The sequence below is a fragment of the Elephas maximus genome, chromosome 3 (assembly GCF_024166365.1).
Source record: "Elephas maximus indicus isolate mEleMax1 chromosome 3, mEleMax1 primary haplotype, whole genome shotgun sequence".
In the NCBI taxonomy this organism is placed as follows: Eukaryota; Metazoa; Chordata; class Mammalia; order Proboscidea; family Elephantidae; genus Elephas; species Elephas maximus.
The window spans coordinates 10,938,587-10,960,059 of NC_064821.1; the positions used below are offsets into that span (position 1 = coordinate 10,938,587).

Below are 21,473 nucleotides of genomic sequence, written 5' to 3' on the forward strand. Positions count from 1 at the left end.
ACACAGTAAGCAAGCATAAACTAATACAATAACTTATAGATGGCTCGGAGACAAGAGTCAATATCAAGTCACATAAAGAAACAGACCATGATCACCTCAACACGCTCTCAAAACAAAGAATCCAGGGATCTTCTAGGTGAAAGTGCATTCCTGGAATTACCAGATGCAGAACACAAAAGCTTAATATACAGAACCCTCCAAGACATCAGGAAGGAAATGAGGCAATACGCAGAACAAGCCAAGGAACACACAGATAAAGCAAATAAAGAAATTAGGAAGGTTATTCAGGAACATAATGAAAAGTTTAGTAAGCTGGAAAAATCCATAGACAGGCAGCAATCAGAAATTCGGAACATTAACAATAAAATTACAGAATTAGATGACTCAACAGAAAGTCAGAGGGGCAGAATTGAGGAAGTAGAAGCTAGAATTTCTGAACTCGAAGATAAATCACTTGGCACTAACATATTTGAAGAAAAATCAGATAAAAGAATTTAAAAAAATGAAGAAACCTTAAGAATCATGTGGGACTCTATCAAGAGAAATAACCTACGAGTGATTGGAGTACCAGAACAGGGAGGGATAACAGAAAATACAGAGAAAATTGTTGAGGATTTGTTGGCAGAAAACTTCCCTGATATTGGGAAAGATGAGAAGATATCTATCCAAGATGCTCATCAAACTCCACATAAGGTAGATCTTAAAAGAAAGTCACCAAGACATATTATAATCAAGCTTGCCAAAACCAAAGATAAAGAGACAATTACAAGAGCAGCGAGGGATGAAAGAAAATTCACCTACAAAGGAGAGCCAATAAGAATAAGCTTAGACTTTTCAGCAGAAACCATGCAGGCAAGAAGGCAATGGGATGACATATTTAAAAAATTGAGGGAAAAAAAAATTGCCTGCCAAGAATCATATATCCATCAAAACTGTCTCTTAAATATGAAGGTGAAATTAAGACATTTCCAGATAAACACAAGTTGAGGGAATTTGTAAAAACCAAACCAAAACTACAAGAAATACTAAAGGGAGTTCTTTGGTTAGAAAAATCAATAATATCAGGTATCAACCCAAGACTAGAACACTGGGCAGAGCAATCAGAAGTCAACCGAGACAGGGAAATCCAAAAAAACAAAGCAAGATTAAAAAAAAAAAAGCCCAACACAGGGTAATGGCGACGTTAATATATAAAAGAAGACAACATTAAAATAATGAGGGACTAAGAATGTAATCATATGCCTTCCATATGGAGAGGAAGATACGGCAATACAAAGAAATAAAAGTTAGTTTTAAATTTAGAAAAATAGGGGTAAATAATAAGACAACCACAAAGGAGACAAACTATCCTACTCATCAAAATAAAATACAAGGGAAAAATACAGACTCAGCAGAAATAAAGTCAAAAACAACAAATATGAGGAAAGGACAATATATAAAGAAAATCTACTCAGCACATAAAATCAAGTGGGAAAAAGAAACTCAACACACAAAAAAAGACATCAGAATGATAGCACTAAATTCACACCTATCCATAATTACCCTGAATGTAAATGGACTAAATGCACCACTAAAGACACAGAGAGTGGCAGAATGGATTAAAAAACAAGATCCATCTATATGCTGCCTACAAGAGACACACCTTAGACTCAGAGACACAAATAAACTAAAACTCAAAGGATGGAAGAAAATATATCACGCAAACAACAATCAAAAAAGTGCAGGAGTGGCAACATTAATTTCTGACAAAATAGACTTTCAAGTTAAATCCATCAGAAAGGATAACGAAGGACACTATATAATGATTAAAGGGACAATACACCAAGAAGATATAACCATGTTAAATGTTTATGCACCCAATAACAGGGCTGCAAGATACATAAAACAAACTCTATCAGCATTGAAAAGTGAGATAGACAGCTCCACGATAATAGTCGGAGACTTCAACACACCATTTTCGGTGAAGGACAGGACATCCAGAAAGAAGCTCAATAAAGACACAGAAGATCTAAATGCCACAATCAACCAACTTGAACTCGTAGACATACACAGAATACTCCACCCACCCAACAGCAGCCAAGTATACTTTCTTTTCTAGTGCATGTGGAACATTCTCTAGAATAGACCACATATTAGGTCATAAAGCAAGCCTTAGCAGAATCCAAACATTGAAATATTACAAAGCATCTTCTCTGACCATAAGGCCATGAAAGTGGAAATCAATAACAGGAAAAGCAGGGAAAAGAAATCAGACACTTGGAAACTGAACAATACCCTGCTCAAAAAAGACTGGATTATAGACGACATGAAGGATGGAATAAAGAAATTCAGAGAATCCAATGAGAATGAAGACACTTCCATTAGGACGTAGCAAAAGCGGTGCTCAGAGGCCAATTTATATCAATAAATGCACACATCCAAAAAGAAGAAAGGGCCAAAATCAAAGAATTATCCTTGCAACTTGAACAAATAGAAAGAGAGCAAAAAAGAAATCCTCAGGCACCAGAAGAAAACAAATAATACAAATTAGAGCTGAACTCAATGAAATAGAAAAGAGAAAAACAATTGAAAGAATTAACGAGACCAAAAGCTGGTTTTTTGAAAAAATCAACAAAATTGATAAACCATTGGTCAAACTGACAAAAGAAAAACAGGAGAGGAAGCAAATAACCCAAATAAGAAATGAGATGGGTGGTATTACAACAGACCCAACTGAAATTAAAAGAATCCTGTCAGATTACTATGAAAAACTATACTCAAACAAATTCGAAAACCTAGAAAAAATGGATAAATTCCTACAAACGCACTACCTACCTAAGCTGACACAAACAGAGGTAGAACAACTAAATAGACCCATAACAAAAGAAGAGATTGAAAAGGTAATCAAAAAACTCCCGACGAAAAAAAGCCCTGGCCCAGACAGGTTCACTGCAGAGTTCTACCAAACTTTCCGAGAAGAGTTAACACCACTACTACTAAAGGTATTTCAGAGCATGGAAAAGGATGGAATACTCCCAAACTCATTCTATGAAGCCACCATATCCGTGATACCAAAACCAGGTAAAGACACCACAAGAAAAGAAAATTATAGACCTATATCCCTCGTGAATGTAGATGCAAAAACCCTCAACAAAATTCTAGCCAATAGAATGCAACAACATATCAAAAAAATAATTCACCATGACCAAGTGGGTTTCATACCAGGTATGCAGGGATGGTTCAACATTAGAAAAACAATTAATGTAATCCACCACATAAATAAAACAAAAGACAAGAATCACATGATTTTATCAATTGATGCAGAAAAGGCATTTGACAAAGTTCAACACCCATTCATGATAAAAACTCTCAGCAAAATAGGAATAGAAGGAAAATTTCTCAACATAATATAGGGCATTTATACAAAGCCAACAGCCAACAACACCCTAAATGGAGACAGCCTGAAAACATTCCCATTGAGATTGGGAACCATACAAGGATGCCCTTTATCACCATTCTTAGTCAACATGGTGCTGGAAGTCCTAGTCAGAGCCATTAGGCTAGATAAAGAAATAAAGGGAATCCAGATTGGCAAGGAAGAAGTAAAAGTATCTCCATTTGCATATGACATGATCTTATACACAGAAAACCCTAAGGAATCCTCCAGAAAACTACTGAAACTAATAGAAGAGTTCAGCAGAGTATCGGGATACAAGATAAACCTACAAAAACTACTTGGATTCCTCTACACCAAGAAAAAGATTTTCGAAAAGGAAATCACCAAATCAATGCCATTTACAGTAGCCCCCAAGAAGATAAAATACTTAGGAATAAATCTCACCAGAGATGTAAAAGACTTATATAAAGAAAACTACAGTACACTTCTGCAGGAAAACAAGAGAGACTTACATAAGTGGAAGAACATACCTTGCTCGTGGATAGGAAGACTTAACATTATAAAAATGTCTATTCTACCAAAAGCGATCTATACATTTAATGCAATTCCAATCAAAATCCCAAGGACATTCTTTAATGAGTTGTTGTTAGGTGCTGTCGGGTCGGTTCAGACTAATAGCGACCCCATTCACAACAGAATGAAACACTACCCGGTCCTGCGCCATCCTTACAGTCCTTGTTATGCTTGAGCTCATTGTTGCAGCCACTGTGTCAATCCACCTTTTGAGGGTCTTCCTCTTTTCCGCTGACCCTGTACTCTGCCAAGCATGATGTCCTCCAGGGACTGATCCCTCCTGACAACATGTCCAAAGTATGTAAGACACAGTCTCGCCATCCTTGCCTCTAAGGAGCATTCTGGCCTCACTTCTTCCAAGACAGATTTGTTCTTTCTTTTGGCAGTCCATGGTATATTCAATATTCTTTGCCAACACCACAATTCAAAGGCGTCAACTCTTTTTGGTCTTCCTTATTCATTGTCCAGCTTTCAAATGCATATGATGCGATTGAAAATACCATGGCTTGGGTCAGGGGCACCTTAGTCTTCAGGGTGACATCTTTGTTCTTCAACACTTTGGGAAGAGGTCCTTTGCAGCAGATTTGCCCAGTGCAATGCCTCTTTTGATTTCTTGACTGCTGCTTCCATGGCTGTTGATTGTGGATCCAAGTAAAATGAAATCCTTGACAACTTCAATCTTTTCTCTGTTTATCATGCTGTTGCTCATTGGTCCAGTTGTGAGGATTTTTGTTTTCTTTATGTTGAGGTGTGATCCATACTGAAGGCTGTGGTCTTTGATCTTCATTAGTAAGTGCTTCAAGTCCTCTTCACTTTCAGCAAGCAAGGTTGTGTCATCTGCATAACGCAAGTTCTTAATGAGTCTTCCTCAATCCTGATGCCCTGTTCTTCTTCAGATAGTCCAGCTTCTTGTATTATTTGCTAAGCATACAGATTAAATAGGTATGGTGAAAGAATACAACCCTGACGCACACCTTTCCTGTCTTTAAACCAACCAGTATCCCCTTCTTCTCTCTAAACGACTGCCCCTTGGTGTATGTAAAGGTTCCTCATGAGCACAATTAAGTGTTCTAGAATTCCCATTCTTCGCAGTGTTATCCATAGTTTGTTATGTTCCACACAGTCAAATGCCTTTGCATAGTCAATAAAACACAGGTAAACATCCTTCTGGTATTCTCTCCTTTCAGCCAGGATCCATCTGACATCAGCAATGATATCCCTGGTTCCACATCCTCTTCTGAATCTGGCCTGAATTTCTGGCAGTTCCCTGTCGATATACTGCTGCAGCCACTTTTGAATGATCTTCAGAAAAATTTTGCTTGCGTGTGATATTAATGATATTGTTCTATAATTTCCATATTTGGTGGGATCACCTTTCTTGGGAATAGGCACAAATATGGATCTCTTCCAATCAGTTGGCCAGGAAGCTGTCTTCCATATTTCTTGGCATAGATGAGAGAGCACCTCCAGCTCTACATCTGTTTGTTCAAACATCTCACTTGATATTCCATCAATTCCTGGAGCCTTCTTTTTCGCCAATGTCTTCAGAGCAGCTTGGACTTCTTCCTTCAGCACCATCGGTTCCTAATCATATGCCACCTCTTGAAATGTTTGAATATCGACTCATTCTTTTTGGTATAATGACTCTGTGTATTCCTTCCATCTTCTTTTGATGCTTCCTGCATCATTTAATATTTTCCCAATGGAATCCTTCACTATTGCAACTCGAGGCTTGAATTTTTTCTTCAGTTCTTTCAGCTTGAGAAATGCCGAGTGTGTTCTTCCCTTTTGGTTTTCCATCTCCAGCTCTTTGCACATGCCATTTTAATATTTTATTTTGTCTTCTTGAGCGGCCCTTTGAAATCTTCTGTTCAGTTCTTTTACTTCATGAATTCTTCTTTTTGCTTAGCTGCTCGACACTCAAGAGCAAGTTTCAGAGTCTCCTCTGACATCCACCTTGGTCTTTTCTTTCTTTCCTGTCTTTTCAGTGACCTCTTGATTTCTTCACGGATGATGTCCTTGATGTCATTCCACAACTCGTATGGTCTTCGGTCACTAGTGTTCAATGCATCAGATCTGTTCTTTAGATGGTTTCTAAATTCAGGTGGGATATACTCAAGGTTATATTTTGGCTGTCGTGGACTTGCTCTGATTTTCTTCAATTTCAGCTTGAACTTGCATATGAGCAATTGATGGTCTGTTCCACAGTCGGCCCCTGGCCTTGTTCTGACTGATGATATTGAGCTTTTCCATTGTCTCTTTCCACAGATGTAGTCAATTTGATTTCTGTGTTCCATCTGGTGAGGTCCATGTGTATCATCGCCATTTCTGTTGGTGAAGGAAGGTATTTGCAGTGAAGAAGTTGTTGGTCTTGCAAAATTCTATCATTCGATCTCCGGCATCGTTTCTATCACCAAGCCCATATTTTCCAACTACTGATCTTTCTTCTCTATTTCCAACTTTTACATTCCAATCACCAGCAATTATCAATGCATCTTGATTGCATGTTCGATCAATTTCAGACTGCAGTAGTTGATAAAAAATCTTCTATTTCTTCATCTTTGACCCTAGTGGTTGGTGCGTAAATTTGAATAATAGTCGTATTAACTGGGTCTTCCTTGTAGGCATATGGATATTATCCTATCACTGTCAGCGTTGTACTTCAGGATAGATCTTGAAATGTTCTTTTTGACGATGAATGCAACACCATTCTTCTTCGAGTTGTCATTTCCAGCATAGTAGACTATATGATTGTCCGATTCAAAATGGCAAATACCAGTCCATTTCAGCTCACTAATGCCTAGCATATCAATGTTTATGCATTCCATTTCATTTTTGACGATTTCCAATTTTCCTAGATTCATACTTCGTACATTCCAGGTTCTGATTATTAATGGATTTTTGCAGCTGTTTCTTCTCATTTTGAGTCTTGCCACATCAGCAAATGAAGGTCTCAAAAACTTTACTCCATCCACGTCATTAAGGTCGGCTCTACTTTGAGGAGGCAGCTTTTCCCCAGTCATCTTTTGAGTGCCTTCCAACCTGGGGGCTCATCTTCCAGCACTATATCAGACAATGTTTCACTGCTCTTCATAAGGTTTTCACTGGCTAATGCTTTTCAGAAGTAGACTACCGGGTCCTTCTTCCTAGCCTGTCTTAGTCTGGACACTCAGCTGAAACCTGTCCTTCATGGGTGACCCTGCTGATATCTGAATACCGGTGGCATAGCTTCCAGCATCACAGCAACACACAAGCCCACACAGTATGACCAACTGACAGACACGTGGGGGTCTTTAATGAGATGGAGAAACAAATCACCAACTTCATATGGAAGGGAAAGAGGCCCCGCATAAATAAGGCATTACTGAAAAAGAAGAACAAAGTGGGTGGCCTTACTTTACCTGATTTTAGAACCTATTATGCCGCCACAGTAGTCAAAACAGCCTGGGACTGGTACAACAGACACATGGACCAATGGAACAGAATTGAGAATCCAGACATAAATCCATCCACATATGAGCAGTTGATATTTGACAAAGGCCCCAAAACAGTTAAATGGGAAAAGACAGTCTTTTTAACAAATGGTGCTGGCATAACTGGATATTCCATCTGTAAAAAAGAAACAAGACCCATACCTCACTCCATGCACAAAAACTAACCCAAATGGATCAAAGACCTAAATATCAAATCTAAAATGATAAAGATCATGGAAGAAAAAATAGGGACAATGTTAGGAGCCCTAATACATGGCAAAACAGCATAGAAAACATTATAAAGAACACAGAAGAAAAACTAGATAACTGGGAGCTCCTAAAAATCAAACACTTATGCTCATCCAAACACTTCACCAAAAGAGTAAAAAGATTACCTACAGACTGGGAAAAAGTTTCTAGCTATGACATTTCTGATCAGCACCTGATCTCTAAAATCTACATGATACTGCAAAAACTCAGCTGCAAAAAGACAAATAACCCAATTAAAAAATGGGCAAAAGATATGAACAGACACTTCACTAAAGAAGACATTCAGGTAGCTAACAGATATATAAGGAAATGTTCATGATCATTAGCCATTAGAGAAATGCAGATCAAAACTACAATGAGATTTCATCTACCTTAATCCAAAAAACACAAAATAATAAATATTGGAGAGGCTATGGAGAGACTGGAACACTTCTACACTGCTGGTGGGAATGTCAAATGGTACAATCACTTTGGAAATCTATTTGGCACTTCCTCAAAAAGCTAGAAATAGAACTATCAGCAATCCTTGGAATATATCCCAGAGAAATAAGATTTACACGAACAGATATCTGCACACGCATGCTTATTGCAGCAACCAAGGTGCCCATCAACGGATGAATGGATAAATAAATTATGGTATATTCACACAATGGAATACTACACATCAATAAAGAACAGTGAGGAATCTGTGAAACATTTCATAACATGAAGGAACCTGGAAGGCATTATGCTGAGTGAAATTAGTCAGTTGCAAAAGGACAAGTATTGTATAAGACCACTATTATAAGAACTTCAGAAATAGTTTAAACTGAGAAGAAAACATTCTTTTGTGGTTACGAGAGAGGGGAGGGAGGGAGGGTGGGAAAGGTGTATTCACTAATTAGATAGTAGATAAGAACTATTTTAGGTGAAGCGAATGACAGCACACAATACAGGGGAGGTCAGCATAACTGGACTAAACCAAAAGCAAAGAAGTTTCCTGAATAAACTGAATGTTTCGAAGGCCAGCGTAGCAGGGGCAGGAGTCTGAGGACCATGATTTCAGGGGACATTTAAGTGAATTGGCATAATAAAATCTATTAAAGAAAACATTCTGCATCCCACTTTGAAGTGTGGCATCTGGGGTCTTAAATGCTAGCAAGCAGCCATCTAAGATGCATCAATTGGTTTCAACCCACCTGGATCAAAGGAGAATGAAGAACACCAAGGACACAAGGTGATTACGAGCCCAAGAGAAAGAGCCACATGAACCAGGGACTACATCATCCTGAGACCAGAAGAGCTAGATGGTGCCGGCTACAACCAATGACTGCCCTGACAGGGAACACAACAGAGAACCCCTGAGGGAGCAGGAGAGCAGTGGGATGCAGACCCCAAATTCTCATAAGACAAGACTTAATGGTCTGACTGAGACTGGAAGGACCCCGGTGGTCATGGCCCCCAGACCTTCTGTTGCTCCAGGACAGGAATCATTCCCGAAGCCAACTCTTCAGGCATGGATTGGACTGGACAATGGGTTGGAGAGGGATGCTGGTGAGGAGTGAGCTTCTTGGATCAGGTGGACACTTGGGACTATGTTGGCATCTCCTGCCTGGAGGAGAGATGAGATGGTGGAGGGGGTTAGAAGCTGGTGAAAAGGAAACAAAAAGAGAGAGTGGAGGGAGAGAGCAGGCTGTCTCATTAGGGGGAGAGTAATTGGGAGTGTGTAGCAAAGTGTATATGCGTTTTTGTATGAGAGACTGACTTGATTTGTAAACTTTCACTTAAAGCACAATAAAAACTATTTAAAAAAGAAAATCTATAGGAATAAAAAGATGGAAAAAAAAAAGAATAGATTGGCATGTTGAACACTAATGACTGAAGACCAGACAAGTTGTAGAAAGACATGGAGGACATCATCCTTGAAGAAAGCAAAAGTTCATTGAAAAGACAGGAAAGAAAGAAAGAAAGAAAAGACCAAAATGGAAGTCAGAAGAGACTCTGAAACTTGCTCTTGAGCGTCCTGTAGCTAAAGCAACAGGAGGAAATGATGAAGTAAAAGAGCTGAACAGAAGATTTCAAAGGGTGGCTCGAGAAGACAAAATAAAGTATTATAATGACATGTGTGAAGAGCTGGAGATAGAAAACCAAAAGGGAAGAGCATGCTCAGCATTTCTCAAGCTGAAAGAACTGGAGAAAAAACTCAAGCCTTGAGTTGTAATACTGAAGTATTCCATGGGGAAATCATTAAACAACTCAGGAAGCCTCAAACGAAGATGAAAAGAACACACAGAGTCATTATACCAAAAAGAATTGGTCAACATTGAAACATTTCAAGAGGTAGCGTATGATCAGGAACCAATGGTACTGAAGGAAGAAGTCCAAGCTGCACTGAAGGCATTGTCAAAAAACAAGGCTCTGGGAATTTACAGATACTAATTGAGGTGTTTCAACAAATGGATGTAGCGCTGGAAGTGCTCACTCATCTATGCCAGGAGATTTGGAAGACAGCTACTTGGTCAACTGACTGGAAGAAATCCATATTTATGCCTATTCCCAAGAAAGGTGATCCAATCAAATGCAGAAGTTATCAAACAATATCATTAATATCACACACAAGTAAAATTTTGCTGAAGGTTATTCAAAAGCAGCTGCAGCGATATATTGACAGGGTACTGTCAGAAATTCAGGCTGGATTCAGAAGATGACATGGAAGGAGGGATATCACTGCTGATATCAGATGGACCCTGGCTGAAAGCAGGTAATACCAGAAGGATATTTACCTGTGTTTCATCGACTATGCAAAGGCATTTGACTGTGTGGATCATAAGAAATTATGGATAACATTTTGAAGAATGGGAATTCCGGAACACTTAATTGTGCTCATGAAGAATCTGTACATAGATCAAAAGGCAGTTGTTCAAGCAGAACAATGGAATACTGTGTGGTTTAAAGGCAGGAAAGGAGCATGTCAGGGTTTATCCTTTCATCATACCTGTTCAATCTGTAAGCTGAGCAGATAATCTGAGAGGCCAGACTGTATGAAGAAGAAAGGGGCATCAGGATTGGAGGAAGACTCATAAACAACCTGCGTTATGCAGATGACACAACCTTACTTGCTGAAAATGAAGAGGACTTGAAGCACTTACTGATGATCAAAGATCACAGTCTTCGGTATGGATTGTACCTCAACATAAAGAAAACAAAAATTCTCACAAACAGACCAATATGCAACATGATAAATGGAGAAAAGACTGAACTTGTTAAGGATTTCATTTTACTTGGATCCACTATCAACACTCATGGAAGTAGCAGTCAAGAAATTAAGAGACACATTGCATTGGGCAAATCTTCTGGGAAAGACCGCTTTACAGTGTTGAAAAGCAAAGATGTCACCTTGAAGACTAAGGATCACCTGACCCAAGCTGTGGTATTTTCAATTGCATCTTATGCATGTGAAAGCTGGGCAATGAATAAGGAAGACCAAAGAAGAATTGATGCCTTTCAATTGTGGTGTTGGTGAAGAATATTGAATATACCGTGGACTGCCAGAAGAGCAAACAAGTCCGTCTTGGAAGAAGTACAGCCAGAATGCTCCATAGAAGCAAGGATGATGAGTATGTGTCTTACTTTTGACATGTTGTCAGGAGGGATCAGTCTCTGGAGAAAGACATCATGCTTCTTAGAGTACAGGGTCAACAAAAAAGAGGAAGACCCTCAATAAGATGGATTGACACAGTGGTTGCAACAATGGGCTTAAGCATAACAATGATTGTGAGCATGGCAAAGGACGGGGCAATGTTATGTTCTGTGGTACATAGGGTCAGTCTCCATGAGTCAGAACCGACTCTATGGCACCTAACTACAACAACAACTGGAACTCTCCTGCTCATTAATTATTTTAGAGGCAAAGGAGCATAGTGTTTAAGCATACAGACTCTAGAGTCAACATGCTTGGCTTTAAAATCTGGCTTCACCACTTAATGACTCTGAGGTCTTCAGAAAGTTAATCTCTTTGTAGCTCAGTCTTCTTCCCTGTAACACAAGAGTGATCCTGCTACTTAGTGTATGTTCCCCATTCTTAAATTTGAACAGAGGACCAAATTTGTAAAACATATAAAGAAAACCAGCAACATGTAAGATAAGCAAGGCCAAAACAAACTGATACATGAAGAAATAAAAATAAGAGAACAGACGTGAGGGCTTCATCTCGTCATTCAGGTCTCAGCACAAGTATCAACCTTCAACAAAGTCTTCCACGACTTCCTCCTACTATGTAGCCCCCAGCCACACTCTATATATAGTGAAACCTGTAAGAGCTGGAATTCGACAGGATTGCCTGTTTTTCTGGATCTTTCAAGTTTTCCACCTTTGACAGGATGCGGTCTTACCACATTTCTATCACTCATTTTAGTGGAAAATATTTGGGTTTTCCTTTGCTGACAGGTTTCTGCTTTACACAGGTTCTGGCTTTCGTGTTTTATTGTAACGTCTTTCATAGCCATTATCACTACCTAAAATTCTTTTGTTGATTGGGAGGCAATATAGCTTAGTGAGGGATCCCTGCATGACACAATATTTACACACTTGACTACTAGCTGAAAGGTCAATGGTTCAAACCCACCCAGTGGTGCAGCAGAAGAAAGCCTTAGCAATTTGCTTCCAAACATTCACATCCTTGAAAACGCTGTGAAGTGTGGTCCTACTCTGTACTTATGGTGTCAGCATGAGTTGGAATCAACTCAATGACAACTAACGACAACATAGCTTAGTGATAAAGTGTACAGACTCTGGAGCCAGACTGCCTGGCTTTAAATCCTGGCTCCACCCCTTGACTGGCTAAGTGGCTTTGGGCAAATTATTAAATCTCTTTGTGCCTCACTTTTCTATAAAGTGAGGCAAATAAGGACCCAATATTATAGGAAATTTTGGAAGATTGAATATGTTCACATATTTAAAGAATTTAGAACAGTGCTAGTTGAATGGTTATAACTATTAGGGGCTTTGTTCTGGCACTCTTCCTTCCTCTAAGACTATCAGATCCACATGATTATGTTATCTGCTTGTTATCTGCTTGTTCGCTGCTGTATAACAGTGCCAAGAACATAGTAAAACAAACCCGTTGTCTTCGAGGTGATTTCGACTCATGGACATTACATGAGTTACAGTATAGGACTGATCTATACAGGTGTTCTTGGCTGTAATCTTTCTGGAAGCAGATCACCAGGGCTTTTACCACAGCACTGTTGAGTGGATTTGAACTGCCAATCTTTAAGTTAGTAAACAAAAAACTCATTGCCGTTGAGTCAATTCTGACTCATATTGACCCTATAGGGCAGAGTAGAACTGCCCCATATGATTTCCAAGGAGTGCCTGGTGGATTCGAACTGCTGACCTTTTGGTTAGTCGCTGTAGCCCTTAACCACTATGCCACCAGGGTTTCCAAAATTAGTAGTCAAATGCAAAATGTTTGCACCACCGGACACGCAGTAGATGTTCAGAACATACTTGTCAAATGAATGACCGTGAAGAAAGTGCCCTGACAGATGAAGTCCCCTGAGCTGAGTGATTTTGTCGTCAAAGGTCCCCAATGAAGGTGTTTGCAGTGTCCAGCCTAAAGTCATGGTCTTTTGGAAGGACAGTCCATGGCTCTCACTTCTCTCTGCACCTCATTTCCAGCCCAGGATGCCTCAGAAGAGAAGCAGACTAAAACCCCACATCATGCTGTGGTTTTGTGGTTAAAAGAGGAAACTTATTTTTTTCTTCCCACCGGCTTTTAATACCAGATGGCATAGGGAAGGAAGGGCGGAGCCACGGTAGCTCAATGATGCCAGAGAATCAGAGCCCTTTCTGCTGAGTCCCTTGCACTAATAAGGACAGTGTGGAAAACCTCTACTTGTTCCCTTTCTCCTTGGTGAAGAGAAGTTGCTCGGCTTGACATGTCACCGTGTGAGTCTCTCCCTTGCTCTTCTTTTTCGCCCAACCAACATTGGGCTCCTGTCTCTTATCACCTTCTCTCATTGCTCCCAATAAATGGGCTTGCACAGCCCTTCCTCCCTCTCTTTCTCGCTCTTCTCTTCTCTCCCCTTTCCTTCCCTTCCATTCTGTTTCCTCTTCCCTCCGTGCCTTGCCTCTGTCTGTCTCTCTCACTTCCTTTCTCTCTCTAAGATTACCAACAAAGCAAGCCCCAAACACATTGGCCTCTTCCCAGTCTGCCCCACAAAAGTTGCCATCATATATTTCTCATGAAATCCGGAGTTTCTGAAACTATTGAGGCTGGATGAGCCCCTGAAACTATTGCCCTGAAGTAATCTTTAAACATTAAACCAAAACTATTCCCTGAAGTCTTTAAAAATGAAACAATAGATTATTTTAATTTGCAAAGAATCTTCTCCTTGGGCATTTTGCTCTTTTAAAGAACCATCTATATGGGATCAAACTGACAAGTTGAAAGGTTATATGAAAAGCTTAGGGGACAGTGAATATATGTTGAAGGTGGAGGAATAATTTGGAAAAGGATAATGAGAATGTTTGCACAATTTGAAGGATGTAATCAATGTTAGGAAACCCTGATGGCGTAGTGGTTAAGTGCTATGGCTGGTAACCAAAGGGTTGGCAGTTCGAATCCACCAGGCGCTCCTTGGAAACTCTATGGGGCAGTTTTATTCCATCCTATAGGGTCGCTATGAGTCAGAATCGACTTGACGGTACTGAGTTTGGTGTTTTTTTTAGTTTAATCAATGTTACTGAATTTTACATGCAGAAATTGTTAAATTGGCATATGTTTTGTTGTGTATATTTTCACCAAAAATTTTTTTTAATTAAAAAAAAAAAGTGCTCGCTTCGGCAGCACTTATACTAAATTGGAACGATACAGAGGAGAGTAGCTTAGCCCCTGCACAAGGATAACATGCAAATTAGTCAAATGTTCCATATTTTTCTTCTTAGTTCAAGCAGATACATGAGACCAAATGGGCAGCTCCTGTCTGGAGGCAGGATGAGAAGGCAGGAAGGGACAGGAGCTGGTTGGATGGACACAGGAAACCCAGTGTGGAAAGGAAGGGTGTGCTGTTACATTGTAGGGATTGCAGCTAGTGTCACATAACAATATGTGTGTAAATTTTTGTGTGAGAAATTAACTTGAGCTGTGAACTTCCACCTAAAGCACAATAAAAAAATTACAATAAATAAAAGGAAAAATTCCCTAAAAAAACAAAGAATCCGTCATGTATTAGGCACTCTTCCAGGTACATTGCCAACAAATTTTAATTTAATCATCACCTCAACCTGGTAAGGTAAGGATTTTCCCTACTCATTTAACAAAAGAGGAAACTATGGCTTCTCCAAGCTCACTCATCTTGTGATATGAACCCAGGACATTCTGGCTCCAGAGTCTATTGCTTTAACCATTTCATCTCCCTTAAGCTCTCCTGTATATCTGACCACTCTACGGCAACAGTACCGCCCCATTCACAAGCCTGTAACCTAACACACACACATACATGCAGTCATATAAATATGGAGGTCTAGCAAAGATGTCATTTTGATGGATAAGGTGAGCCTGCTGCAAGCAATGGTCTTTTCAATCACCTCCTGTCCGTGTGGAAGCTGGACAATTAAAGAGGAAGACAGAAAAAGAATTGATAGGTTCAAACCGTGCTGTTTGTTGGTGAAGTATATTGAATATACCATGGACTGCCAGAAGGTGAAACAAATCAGTCTTAGAAGAAATACAACTGGAATGCTCCTAAGAAGTGAGGATGGTCAGACTTCAGCTAGCTTACTTGGAACACATGATCAGGCAAGATCAATGGCTAGAAAAGGACATCAGGGTTGGTAAAGCAGAGTCAGTGAAGACGAGGGAAGCCTTCGATGAGAAGGACCGACACAATAGCCACAAGGGACTCAGAAATACCAATGCTTACGAAGACAGTGCAGGACCAGGCAAAGTTTTGTTCTCTTACATATAACGTTGCCGTGAGTCAGAGCTTACTCGTCAGCAATTAACACCAAGAACAACGTGATGTTTATCGTGATGTTGCTCATGGTGTTCCAGTTGTAAGAATTTTTTTTTCTTTATGTTGAGGTGCAATCCATACTGAAGGCTGTAAGTCTTTGTTCTTCATCAGTATTTCAAATCCTCTTCACTTTCACCAAGCGAGGTTGTGTCATCTCCATATTGCAAGTTGCTGGTGAGTGTTCCTCCAGAGCTTGGTGATAAAGTATACAGACTCTGGAACCAGACTGCCTGGCTTTAAATCCTGGCTCAGCTCCTTGACTAACTAAATGGCTCAGGGCAAGTTATTTATTCTCTTTATGCCTCAGTTTTCTTTTCTATAAAATGGGGCCAATAAAAACCCAATATCATAGAAAAGTTCTGAGGATTGAATATGCTCATATATTTAAAGAACTTAAAACAGTGCTGAGTGGTTGCTATAACCATTAGCAGCCTCTTTTCTCCTTTCCTCTCCCGCCCCAGATTATCATCCCCACAAGAGTATGAGCCTTGTCTGTTTGTTCACTGCTGTGTAACAGTGCCAAGCACACAGTAAACCAAACCCGTTCCCTTCGAGTTGATTCTGACTCATGGCAACCCCATGTGTCACAAACTAGAACTGAACAATATAGGTTTTCTTGGCTATGATCTTCATGAAAGCAGATCACCAGGATTTCCTTCTGTGGCAGTGCTGGGTGGGTTCCACCTGCTAACCTTTAGGTAAGCAGTCAAGCACAAACCATTTGTACCACTAGCCACATACTAGATGCTCAGGACATACTTGTCAAATGAATGACTATGAAGAAAATCTGCCCCAACAGATGAAATCCCTTGAGCCGAATGATTTTTGTCAAAGGTCCTCCAATGAAGGTGTTGTAGAGTCCAGCCTAAAATCATGATCTCTTGGCTGGACAGCTCATGGCCCTCACTTTTCCCTGCACCCCATTTCCAGGCCAGGATGCCCCAGAAAAGAAACAGACTGAAGCCCCACATTGTGCTGTGGTTGTGAGGTTTGAAGGGGAGATTTTTTTTCTTCCCATGGGTTTTTAATATCAGAAGGTATGGGAAGGGAGGGCAGAACTAGGGTTGCTCAAAGCTGCCAGGGCATCATTGCCCTTTCTGCCGAGTTGCTGGGACCAATAAGAAGGATAGTGTGGATACTTATTCCCTTTCTCTGTGGTGAAGAGAAGTTGCTCTGGTTGGGTTGTCACTGTGTGTGACTCTTCCTCACTCTTCTTTCTTTCCCAACAGACATCTAGCTCTGATCTCTTACCACCTTCTTTCATTGCACCCAATAAATGGGTTTGCACCTCTGTTCCTCTCTCTGTCTCTTCTTTACTCTTCCCTCTCACACTCTTCTCTTCTCTTTTTTCCCTTATCTTCTCTACTCTTTCCTCTCTTTCTTCTCTCCCTTCCCTCTCTCTCTTCTCTTCTCTCTCCTCCCTCTTTTCTTCTTTTCTTCCCTCTTCTCTTACTTTCCATTTCCTTCTTCTTCTTTTCCCTCCATTCCTCTTTCTTTCTCTGTCTCTCTATCTCTATCAGTGTCTCTCTCTATCCCTCTAAGATTCCCAATAAAGCAAATCCCAAGCTCAAAGTGCCTCTTCCCAGTCTGCCCAACAGAAGTCACCATCACATATTTCTCATGAAAGCCAGACATTCTGGGACCATTGAGGCTGGACAAACTGCCTAAACTATTACACTGAGATAATCTTTATCCTTTAGAGCAAAACTATTTGAAATCTTCTTTAAATGAAACAATAGTTTGTCTTAATTAGTAAAGTGTGTTTACCTTGAGCATTGTGCTCTTTTAAAGAATTAGCTATATGGGACCAAACCAACAACAGCAACTTGAAAAGTTAGATAAGAATCTTAGGGAGTATTGAATTTATATTAGTGGTGGAGGAATAATTTGGAGAATGGTGACACAACATGAAGAATGTAATCAATTTTGCTGAATTTTACATGTAGATATTCTTCAATGTGTGTATGTTTTGCTGTGTATATTTTCACAAAAAAAAAATTTTTTTTTTTCAGTTAAAAAAAAGTAACCATCACATATGAGGCACTCTCCCAGGCACATTGCCAATGACTTTTAATTTAATCATCACTTCAGCCTGGTGAGGTAGGGATTTTCCCCTATGCATTTAATAAAAGAGGAAACAGGCTTGTCCAAGATTACTCAGACCTGAGACATGCTCCAGAGTCTAGTACTTTAACCACGTCATCTTCCTTAAGCTCTCCAGTATATCTGATCCCTCTACAACAACGTTACCTCACCATTCCCAAACCCCCAACATAATACACACACATGCAATCACATAAATATGGAGGTCTACCAAAGATGTCATTTTATTGACCAAGGTGCCCCTGACCCAAGCCATGGTCTTTTCAATTGCCTTGTATCCAAGTGAAAGCTAAACAACAAAAAAGGAAGAAACAAGAATTAATGCTTTTGAATGGTGGTGTTGGTGAAGAATATTGAATATAACATAGACTACCAGAGGATCAGACAAATCAGTGATAGAAGAAATACAACAAGAATGCTCTAAAGAAGTGAGGAAGGTCAGACTTCAGCTCACTTACTTGGAACATATGCTCAGGAAAGACCAATTGCTGGAAAAGGACATCATAATTGATAAAGTAGAGGGTCAGTGTAAACAAGAGAAACGCTCAGTTAAATGAACTGACACAACCACCACAACAGTGGACTCAGAAAACCAACAATCATGAAGATGGCGTGGGACTAGGCAACGTTTTGTTCTCTTATACGTAATGTTGCCACTAGTCAGAGCTTACTTGACAGCAATTAATACCAACAACAACACCAATAATGTTTTTGTTAGGGTCCCCCAGATGCAGATGCTGAGACAAGGATTCATGGAAAGTAGTTTATCAGGTAGGTGACCCCAGGAAATATCAGCAGGGGAGGGGACGAGCGAGACAGGGAAGGAGAGTCAACAGTGGGTGTTATCAACCACAGTACACGGCGGGCAACCTGAACTTAATTCTCTCTGGGGACATCTGAGGTGCAACACAGAGCACACTCCTGAGAATTATCCTGAGGGGAGAGGGGCTGGGATATTAATATACCAATGTTGAGGCTCTTTACTGAGCCTGAAGAGGCTGCAGTTAAGAACCACGAAATACAGTAACTGGCACCTGTGAGGAACATTATAGATTGAGTTGTGTCCCCTCTAAATATATTTGGTATGTTGGAATATCGTTGGGTGCCGTCAAATTGTTTTCGACTCATAAGCGTACCATGTGACAAAGTAGAACTGCCCCATAGGGTTTCCTATGTTATAATTTTACACACCTGGCTTGAAAGAAGTACATCCAGAATGCTCCTTAAAAACAAGGATGGTGTGGCTTCATCTCATGTACTTTGGCCGTTTTATCAGGAGGGACTACTTGGTTCTTCTTTTTCAGTAATACTTTACTTATCCAGGGCCTCCTGCCCTTCCATATGAAGTTGGTGATTTTTTTCTCCATCTCATTAAAAAATGTTGGAATTTGGATGGGAATTGCATTAAATCTATAGATCGTTTTTGGTAGAATATACGTTTTATAATGTTAAGTCTTTCTATCCTGAGCAAGGTATGTTTTTCCACTTAGGTAGGTCTCTTTTGGTTTCTTGCAGAAGCTTTTTGTAGTTTTCTTTGATTAAGTCTTTTACATCTCTGGTGAGATTTATTCCTAAGTATTTTATCTTCTTGGGGGCTACTGTAAATGGTATTGATTTGGTGATTTCCTCTTCGATGTTCTTTTTGTTGGTGTAGAGGAATCCAAGTGATTTTTGTATGTTTATCTTGTATCCCGATAATCTGCTGAACTCTTCTATTAGTTTCAGTAGTTTTCTGGAGGATTCCTTAGGGTTTTCTGTGTGTAAGATCATGTCATATGCAAATAGAGATACTTTGACTTCTTCCTTGCCAATCTGGACGCACTTTATTTCTTTATCCAGCCTAATGGCTCTGGCTAGGACTTCCAGCACAATGTTGAATAAGAGTGGTGAAAAAGGGCATCCTTGTCTGGTTCCCGATCTCAAGGGGAATGGTTTCAGGCTCTCTCCATTTAGGATGATGTTGGCTATTGGCTTTGTATAAATGCCCTTTATTACATTGAGGAATTTTCTTTCTATTCCTATTTTGCTGAGAGTTTTTATCATGAATGGGTGTTGAACTTTGTCAAATGCCTTTTCTGCATCAATTGATAAAACCATGTGATTCTTGTCTTTTGTTTTACTTATATGATGGATTACATTCATTGTTTTTCTAATGTTGAACCATCCCTGCATCCCTGGTATGAAACTCAGTTGGTCATGGTGAATTATTTTTTTGATATATTGTTGAATTCTGTTGGCTAGAATTTTGTGGAGGATTTTTGCGTCTGTGTTCCTGAGGGATGTAGGTCTGTAATTTTCTTTTTTTGAGGTGTCTTTACCTGCTTTTGGTATCAGGGATATGCTGGTTTCATACAATGAGTTTGGGAGTATTCCATCCTTTTCTATGCTCTGAAATACCTTTAGTAGTAGTGGTATTAACTCTCCTCTGAAAGTGTGGTAGAACTCTGCAGTGAAGCCCTCTGGGCCAGGGCTTTTTTTGTTGGGAGTTTTTTGATTACCTTTTCAATCTCTTCTTTTGTTATGGGTCTATTTAGTTGTTTTTTACCTCTGTTTGTGTTAGTTTAGGTAGGAAGTGTGTTTCTAGGAATTCATCCATTTCTTCTAGGTTTTCAAATTGTTAGAGTACAATTTTTCATAGTAATCTGATATGATTCTTTTAATTTCAGTTGGGTCTGTTGTAATATCGCCCATCTCATTTCTTATTCGGGTTATTTGCTTCCTTTCCTGTTTTTCTTTTGTCAGTTTGGCCAATGTTTTATCCATTTTGTTGATTTTTTCAAAGAACCAACTTTTGGTCTTGTTAAGTCTTTCAATTGTTTTTCTGTTTTCTATTTCATTTGGTTCTGCTCTAATTCTTATTATTTGTTTTCTTCTGGTGCCAGGGTTTCTTTTGTTGCTCTCTTTCTATTTGTTCAAGTTGTAGAGATAATTCTTTGATTTTGGCCCTTTCTTCTTTTTGGATGTGTGCATTTATTGATATAAATTGACCTCTGAGCACTGCTTTTGTTGTGTCTCAAAGGTTCTGATAGGAAGTGTTTTCATTGTCATTGGATTCTATGATTTTCTTTATTCCCTCCTCAATGTCTTCTATAATCCAGTCTTTTCTGAGCAGGGTATTGTTCAGTTTCCAAGTGTCTGATTTCTTTTCCCTGCTTTTCCTGTTATTGATTTCCACTTTCATGGCCTTATGGTCAGAGAAGATGTTTTGTAATATTTCACTGTTTTGGATTCTGCTAAGGCTTGCTTTATGACCTAATATGTGGTCTATTCTAGAGAATGCTCCATGTGCACTAGAAAAGAAAGTATACTTGGCTGCTGTTGGGTGGAGTGTTCTGTATATGTCTGTGGGGTCAAGTTGGTTTATTGTAGCATTTAGATCTTCTCTGTCTTTACTGAGCTTCTTTCTGGATGTCCTGTCCTTCACTGAAAGTAGTGTGTTGAAGTCTCCTACTATTATCATGGGGCTGTCTATCTCACTTTTCAGTGCCAATAGAGTTTGTTTTATGTATCTTGCAGCCCTGTCATTGGGTGCATAAACATTTGATATGGTTATATCTTCTTGGTGTATTGTCCCTTAATCATTATATAGTGTCCTTCTTTATCCTTTATGATGGATTTAACTTTAAAGTCTATTTTGTCAGAAATTAATATTGCCACTCCTGTTCTTTTTTGATTGTTGTT

General features: G+C 39.5%; 1 non-coding gene across 1 annotated transcript; it reads left to right on the forward strand.

The window, feature by feature from the left end:
* Nucleotides 1–14,505: 14,505 nt before the first annotated feature.
* Nucleotides 14,506–14,611, forward strand: LOC126074121 (U6 spliceosomal RNA). Its single transcript, XR_007516929.1, has one exon. It is a non-coding gene; the product is annotated as a U6 spliceosomal RNA (small nuclear RNA).
* The last annotated feature ends 6,862 nt before the right edge of the window (nt 14,612–21,473 follow it).